We start from the raw sequence: 8,988 nt of genomic DNA, 5'->3' as shown, positions 1-8,988 counted from the left end.
AATAATATATGTGATCTATCTCATTTTAAAGGATGAGCTCCCCCATGGAACTATATCCGTTGAGTAGGCGAAAATAAACCCGGAAGTTTTTATGGCGTTAAATATTTTCAAAATAATTTATTTTCCGTGGTTTAATGTTTATTTTTCAGTCTCTTTATATAAACAGCAATGCCGTAAAAGTGTTCAGAGTTTCAATAAATAAATAAGATAATGAATGACGTTAAAACTTTCAAGAAAAACACTAAAGTGCACTACATTAAAGTGCACTACATTAAAGTGCAGTACATTAAAGTGCACTACACTAAAGTGCAGTACATTAAAGTGCACTACACTAAAGTGCAGTACATTAAAGTGCACTACACTAAAGTGCACTACATTAAAGTGCAGTACATTAAAGTGCAGTACATTAAAGTGCACTACACTAAAGTGCAGTACATTAAAGTGCACTACACTAAAGTGCACTACATTAAAGTGCACTACACTAAAGTGCACTACATTAAAGTGCACTACACTAAAATGCACTACATTAAAGTGCACTACACTAAAGTGCACTACATTAAAGTGCACTACACTAAAGTGCAGTACATTAAAGTGCACTACACTAAAGTGCAGTACATTAAAGTGCAGTACATTAAAGTGCACTACATTAAGGTGTACTACACTAACGTCCACAGGGAGTGGCTGCCATGGTGCTCCTGATGCATAGGGTAGAGCCATGGCATCACATTCCATAAGCCGCCCCCATATCTCTCTTATTGTAGCAGAAGGGTTTGAAGATTTAGGACCAAAGATTTAGGACCTATGATTAGAGAAGCAGCAGAGATCAGGGAGTGGAAGCCAACTCACAATCCATACATACATACACATCTTAGGAGAGGGAGGAAAGTAGAACAGTGAGGTTACAGGGGGCAGAGGTCAAGATGGTGCAGGAGTTGAAGTATTTAGGGTCAACCATCCAGTGTGATGGGGGATGTGGAAAAGAGGTGAAGAGATGAGTGCAGAGGGGTCGGAGCGGGTGGAGAAAAGTGTCAGGAGTGTTAAAGGAGTGTGTAATAGAAAAGAATCAAAGGAAAGGTGTAGAAGACAGTAGTGAGAGCAGCTCTGCTGTATGGGTTAGAGACTGTAGCAGTGAGGAAAAGACATGAGGCAGAAATGGAGGAAGGAGAGAATTTGTGGCTTGCAAGCCGGGCAGCTGCATTTTGGATCATTTGCCGATTGCGTTCATATGTAGACCTGCCAGCAGTGCATTGCAGTAATCCAGTCCAGAAATGACAAGAGACTGAACAAGTACCCAAGCAGCCTGTGTGGACAAAAATGGCCAAAACCGACATGAGCGAGTCACATTAGCGACATGAGAGGAAAAGGGCAGTTGATTGTCCATGGTTACCCCAAGGTTGTGAGCTGCGGCTGAAGGGGAGATCAGATTGTTGTGCAGGGATATAGCCAGATGATGACCTGTTGATGAATCACTTGATGATCAGCAGTTCAGTTTTGCTAGGATTGAGCTTTAACTGATGAGCAGTCATCCATGATGATATTTCTCCCAGACATGCTGAGATCCGGTCAGAAGCTGTGGCATCTGAGGGTGGGAAAGAGAAGATAAGTTGTGTATCATCAGCATAGCAATGGTAAGAGAACCCATGTGAGGAAATAACTTCACCAAGAGAGGGAGTAATCAGGGAGAAAAGAAGAGGACCAAGTACTGAGCCCTGTGGGACACCAGTGGAGAGTCTGCGTGGAGCAGATGTCACTCCCCTCCATGTCACCTGATATGAGCGTCCTTCCAGGTAAGAAGTGAACCGTCCCCAAGCTGATACACAAATTCCAAGACTCCTGAGGGTGGATAAGAGAGTCTTGTGATTGACCGTATCAAACGCTGCTGAAAGGTCAAGGAGGATAAGGACGAATGACAGTTTGGCTGATCTAGCAGCATGTAGTTTCTCAGAGACATCCAAAAGGGCTGTCTCTGTGGAATGAGCTGCTTTAAATCCAGACTGGTTGGGGTCTTTGAGGTTGTTCTGTGAGAGATAGACTTCTTCTATTCCTTCTCTCTTTTCGGGGTGTGTATTTTATTGTATTGTGTGTGTATTGTAGAATTTGATCTCATCTCCACTAGGGAAGTAGAGCGATTGTTATTGCAGACACGCGGCACTTACTATGAACATGGGGGTAAAGTGGATCGACTATTGGCTCACCGACTGAAACGTCAATCTGCCTCACGTTTGATACCTAAAATTAATAATCATGCTAATGTAATTGTTACAGACCCGGTAGAAAGCCAGCATTCAAACAAACAATGTGCACTCAGAGTATTTCCCATTAAAACGTGGGACATGTCAGGGCTGCTCTCTCTCTCCATCATTAGTTGCCTTGGCCATTGAGCCCTTCGCCATTTCATTACGATCCTCTACTTTCTTTAAAGGCGTCACCAGGAACGGCATCGAACACGGACTATCGTTGTATGCAGATGATTTGTTGCTCTATGTATCAGACCCTGTATCTGGTCTGCCTGGTATCTTGTCCACTCTGTTATCCAATTAACACAACTGCTTTGCAACTTAAGCATCTGGACAATGTCGCCCTTCAAAATCAGTCAGTCATCAATTAGTTACCTTGGTATTAATGTGAAACGTACATATTCAGGTCTTTTTTCTGCAAACTTTACTCCACTCGTAACCAAAATGAAGTCTGACCTTCAGAGATGGAATAGTCTGCCTTTGTCTCTGATTGATGCTATAAAAAGATTAATGCTATAATGCTTTCTAACAATCCCATTGTTCTTACCTAAACAGTTCTTTGACTCATTAGATAAAACGATTAATGCTTTCGTTTGGTCCGGGGGATGTCCCAGGGTGCGTAAGTCATTACTCAGAGATGTTACCCTCTCGGTGGTCTGGTGCTAGCAGATCTTCAGGTTTATTACTGGGCAGCACACATCCATAAGATACGGTGCTGGGTTGAGTCACCTCATTTAGCATGGTGTAAGTTAGAAGCCCAGTCATGTTCTTCCTCATCCTCTATACCTGCTCTTATATACTCTTCTCTTCCAATTAAAACTTCTTCGTATGTTAAAAATTCTGTTGTATTTAATACTTTAAAAATCTGGTATCGATTTAGGAAACGTTTCAAGTTTGTAACTGCTTCTCCTTTAGGTCCGTTATGTACCAATCATCTTTTTCCCCCTTCGTGTCTGGATTTTTTTTCTCTGTGTGGTATAGCAAAGGTATACACTGTCTTCTTGACTTATAAGATATTTTCAAGTTAGGCATTTTGTTCAAAAATGTTTTCCTGGCTTTCCCTCAGCTCCACGTCTCCAACACTGGGAAGGTTTGCTTACGTATAAATCACAAGGAAAAGGTGCTGTCTCTGAGATTTATAAACGTATTGCTTGGGAAGGAGAACTGGGACGTCAGCTTGGGGACGCGTGGTGGGATAGTGTTGTGACTGGCTTTGGTCATGTCTTATCCAGTTTAAGGTCATTTATATGGTGCATTTTTCTAAATATAGATTGTCTCAAATTTACCCGGATGTCGAGGACAAATGTGACAGATGCTCTAACAAACAATGTCACCTGAGTCACATGGTTTTTTTTTCTGTCCACGACTATATAATTATTGGTCGGGTTATCTCAGTACGATGCCCACTATTCTGGGAGTACTGTACATTTGCAGCCCTGCCCATTGATTGCTATATTTGGACTTCCAGATGAAGCATCTCAGTTAAACTGTATGCACAAAGAAGTTATTAGTTTTACATCATCGTTGGCCAGACATCGTTCGCCGCCTTCTTCACTGGAAGTCCTCTGTCCCACCATCTCACTCACATTGGCTAAAGGATACAGCGTTTTTTTATTAAGCTTGAGAAAATTAAATATACGATAAGAGGTAATACCTCCACGGCAACCGTTTATTTAATATTTCATAGGCCTTCAGGTTTTGTCGGATTAGGTTTTATTTTCTTTTCGAAATTTTAAATGACTTGTATTCGATAATAAAAAAGGGCCAGGACCCGGGGTGGGTGGGTGGGGGTTGTTTTTTCTTCTTTTTCTTTTTACGTTCTTTCCATTATTGTTATCGTTGAAATTCTTTTACTTTACTCCTTTTTCATGTAAAACTAAAATGGGATTCTGTATTGTTATTTGACTTTGCAATAAAAAGACTTTGCAAAAAAAAAAAAAAAACTGTGTGCAAGTACCTGGGCCAGGGGTCTCAAACTCACAGTGGGCCAAAATATAAAACTGAGATAAAGTCACGGGCCAAACTGAATATTTATTGTAAAATGAACTACAACAGATATGTACTGTAATGTTCAACCTTTTTCATATAGAAACAAACTTTAGTTTTACTTAAACACAGGATTAGGACAACCAGAGCTCGTTATTACAAACACATAAGACATTAAATTAGAAATAAAAGCCACATCAGTGATGTTCATGTCACAAACTTTGACCCTACACTTTTTGACAAACTCTCCCTCATTAAAGGGCAGATTTTGCTGTTTCTGCTGCCACAATAAAGCTTTACAGCCTTTACAGCAGCTTCACTTTTTATTTAGCTTTCATGAACATAGTCTGACGGGAAACCAGACTGTTTTTCATCTCCTCCACCTTCTGGAGCTTCTGCTTTACGTCCAGGTCCTTATACTTCTCATAATGTTTCGTGTCATAGTGTCTTCTTATGTTATATACTGTCGTTACAGACACGTTAGCTCCGTTAGCACACAACACAAACAGGTCTGTCCTTTATATTGGTGAACAGATAATCTGTCTCCCTCCTGTCCTGAAAACTCCTATTGTCCATCTTTCGTTTGGACATTTTTGTGGAGGGTGAATTAACTTGCCCCATGTGACTGTAACATGGTTGTTAACGACTGTCAACAGAGAATGAGGGCCGCTTGCTGTTCGTGACTACGCGTCAATACAGTGGCAAGGCATTCTGGGATTTGTAGTATTAGCGGAGCGTGCGGCTAGTCAGCTGTAATGCACTGAGTTTGACAGCACTGAGTTTGACAACTGAGTCTGACAGCCCTGAGTCTGACAGCCCTGAGTCTGACAGCCCTGAGTCTGACAGCCCTGAGTTTGACAGCACTGAGTTTGACAACTGAGTCTGACAGCCCTGAGTCTGACAGCCCTGAGTCTGACAGCCCTGAGTCTGACAGCCCTGAGTCTGACAGCCCTGAGTCTGACAGCCCTGAGTTTGACAGCCCCGAGTCTGACAGCCCTGAGTCTGACAGCCCTGAGTCTGACAGCCCTGAGTCTGACAGCCCTGAGTTTGACAGCACTGACCTAAAAGTATTGCTGCTGTTTTGAGGACAAACGGTTGTCACACCGAATATTGATTAGATTTAGATTTCTCTTTTGTTCATTCACTGCATTTTGTTCATTTCTGAAAATAAATGTTTAACACTTCCATTTTTGAAAGCGTTCTTTGTTTACAGCATTTTTTCACACCTGTCTAAAACTTTTGCACAATAATGTATATAATAAATACTATACTATAATAAAAACTAATTCATTGCGATAATTAAACCTTAAAACATAATTAAGCCAAATAAGAAAAGACTACAGATAGAAATATTTCTTTAGTCTTCAGTCAAAACTGTATATTAATTATATAAAACATTTCGATTATTAAAATTATATTAAACAAATCAAACTGGACAGACAGACAGACAGACAGACAGACAGATAGATAGATAGATAGATAGATAGATAGATAGATAGATAGATAGATAGATAGATAGATAGATAGATAGATAGATAGATTTTAGGTGCTGTCCTGGTTTAGCACCTGAGTGACCATGTAGCACAGTTTATCCCTTTAATTTTCTTTGCAGGTGAAATTTCACTTTTTCCTTGCTGTCTGATATATATATATATAAAAAATCAACTGATGCTCAACCACACAATCTGGAGACCAGGGCTGATCGTGCATGAAATGTGCCGTGTGTCTCAGTACCCCTGACGGTTCCCCTCCGTCTCTCTCACACCCATTGACTGGAAGGACGAGGGGGTGGGGATTTACAACCTCAGCTGCAGTGCTTCTGCCATCCTGCAGAGGTCTGTACATGAGCTAGGCTAATTCCATGATTTTACAGACCTTTTCAGTGAGAAAATGCCCCGAGGACTAAATTTAAGCAGCAGGCTGCCACTATCCTCTAATGATAATAAGATGATAACCAAGGATGGCAGAATAATAGATGAGCATCGAGATTTTATTCTTGTTGGGATATAATGAGCAGTAGACCACTGGATCTCAACCCCGGTCCTGCACAGGTGAGTGTTTTCTCTTCTCTCACTTCTCACACACTCACTTCAGCCAGGAAAGAGTGTTAATTGACTGATTAATCATATCAGATATGATAGAGCACGGAAAACATCAATATATGTAAAATAAGTATATACTGTTTTTACCTTAATCTTGAACTCCAAATGAGAAGAATGAGATTATTATTATTATTATTATTATTATTATTCATTTGATTTTTTAAAAACATATATACCATCATGACATGGAAAAAGTGGCTTAGTGGTTTGCACATTTGTCTTGTGTCTCCAGGGTTGTTGGTGTGATTCCCACCTCTGCCCTGTGTGCCCAGAGTTTGCATGATCTCCCTGTGCCTCAGAGGGTCCCTAAAGGTACTCTGGTTTTCTCTCCATTCTAAAAACATGTGCTGTAGGTCTGATTGGCATCTTTAAATTGTCTGTAATGGGTGTGTGTGGTTATTTCCTCTGATGTATTGACACCCCATTAAGCCCTAATAAAAAACCCCACATTAAACAGTTTTATGATTCACCACTAGAGGGCACATCACGGTCTTTATCACGGATCCCTATAGGCCAGAGGTATTCAACTAAAAAAGAGGTCCAGTAAGAGAAAATGTCTTGAAGCGAAGGTCCGGAACATCACAATGTCTAACTAGTTAGTGTGATATATATTTATGTAGCCTATTAGCTGTACACCAAATGCTGTAAATGTATCAACACCTGACTGTCAAATCAAATAAATTCAGTACAATTCAATTTTTTTTTCTACAATATTTATTGTCACGTAACATAGAAAAGAACATATGTATGATTGTAGATATGTCTAAAGTTCTCTCATTAAATAAATAAAAGTAAGGGTACATTTCAATATAAGAGAAAAAATACAAATGTGAAAATTGTGTATGTTTAAATAAAGTGCTTAACTTTCCCTTTTATATCTCAGTGAGAGAACTGAGCTCTAGCTTGGATTGGGTTAGGGTTAAACCTGGGTTTGGGTTAGAGTTAAACCTGGGTTTGGGTTAGGGTTAAACCTGGGTTTGGGCTAGGGTTAAACCTGGGTTTGGGCTAGGGTTAGGGTTAAACCTGGGTTAGGGTTAAACTTGGGTTTAGGTTAGGGTTAAACCTGGGTTTGGGCTAGGGTTAAACCTGGGTTTGGGTTAGGGTTAAACCTGGGTTTGGGCTAGGGTTAAACCTGGGTTAGGGTTAAACCTGGGTTTAGGTTAGGGTTAAACCTGGGTTTGGGCTACGGTTAAACCTGGGTTAGGGTTAAACCTGGGTTTGGGCCAGGGTTAGGGTTAAACCTGGGTTAGAGTTAAACCTGGGTTTGAGCTAGGGTTAAACCTGGGTTTGGGTTTGGGTTAGGGTTAAACCTGGGTTAGAGTTAAACCTGGGTTTGAGCTAGGGTTAAACCTGGGTTTGGGTTAGGGTTAAACCTGGGTTTGGGTTAGGGTTAAACCTGGGTTAGAGTTAAACCTGGGTTTGAGCTAGGGTTAAACCTGGGTTTGGGTTAGGGTTAAACCTGGGTTTGGGCTAGGGTTAAACCTGGGGTTAAACCTCACTCTATTTCTCTCCCTTTCTCCGTCTCACTCGTCTATTTCTCTTTTTTTTGTGTCAGGTGTAATTATGGGATGAGGATCTTTATGTACGTTTGAAACAGATGATAAATATCCTGAAATTCTGACTGGCTTTAAATAAGAAGACAAATGAACATTGTCCACACTGCATTACTTCCTTTTCCTCATCCTGTAGGATCTCTTTTCTGTGATGCCAGATCTCATTAAAATCCCTGAGAAGTTAAACTGAAATGTTCTCCTGCTCCTCACAGATGTACACGTGTTCACAGTGAAGATGAAACACACTGAAATCTTCCCTCTTTCTTTTTATTGACTCTATAAGCCGAGCCCACGGTGCTATTCTCAGTCCCTGTGTAGTGACTGACATACAGAGACAGACACTAGGCACAGTGGAGCTCTGCCCTGTCTGGTAATGACAGAATATAAAGATTTAATACACAGTAGTTATTAAAACACACACAATTCTCTGCTTATGGCAATATAATGCACATAATACATTTATATACAGACAAGCTAACACTGTTGGGCCCCTGAGTAAGGCCCTTAACCCTTTCTGCTCCAGGGGCTCTGTACCATGACTGACCCTGAGCTCTGGTCTTAACTTCCAAAGTTGTGATACATGAAGAAATAATTTCATTCTGCTGTAATGTAGATGTGACAAAAGTGAAGGCTTCAACTTATACTTCTGTTATCTACTAGCTACCATATCCTATGCAGTACACACACACACACACACACACACACACACACACACACACAGAGACACACACAGACACACACACACACAAAGACACACACAGACACACACACACAAACACACACACACACACACAGACACACACAGACACACACAAAGACACACACAGACACATACGCACACACACACAGACACACACACACACACAGACACACACACAGACAGACAGACACACACAGACACAGACACACACACAGACACACACACACACACACACACACACACACAGACAGACACACACAGACACACATACAGACACACACACAGACAGACACACACACACACACACACACACACGCACACAGACACACACACAGACAGACAGACACACACAGACACAGACACACACACAGACACACACACACACACACACACACACAGACAGACACACA

General features: G+C 41.0%; 1 long non-coding RNA gene across 1 annotated transcript; it reads left to right on the top strand.

The window, feature by feature from the left end:
• The first annotated feature begins 6,059 nt into the window (after positions 1-6,059).
• On the top strand, positions 6,060-8,655 carry LOC125141078. Its single transcript, XR_007140435.1, has 3 exons — positions 6,060-6,274; positions 6,558-6,637; positions 7,881-8,655. It is a non-coding gene; the product is annotated as an uncharacterized LOC125141078 (long non-coding RNA).
• The last annotated feature ends 333 nt before the right edge of the window (positions 8,656-8,988 follow it).

The sequence above is a fragment of the Tachysurus fulvidraco genome, chromosome 4 (assembly GCF_022655615.1).
Source record: "Tachysurus fulvidraco isolate hzauxx_2018 chromosome 4, HZAU_PFXX_2.0, whole genome shotgun sequence".
Lineage (NCBI taxonomy): Eukaryota > Metazoa > Chordata > Actinopteri > Siluriformes > Bagridae > Tachysurus > Tachysurus fulvidraco.
Note: the sequence above shows the minus strand (reverse complement) of the source record. Positions and strands in the feature narration are given on the sequence as shown.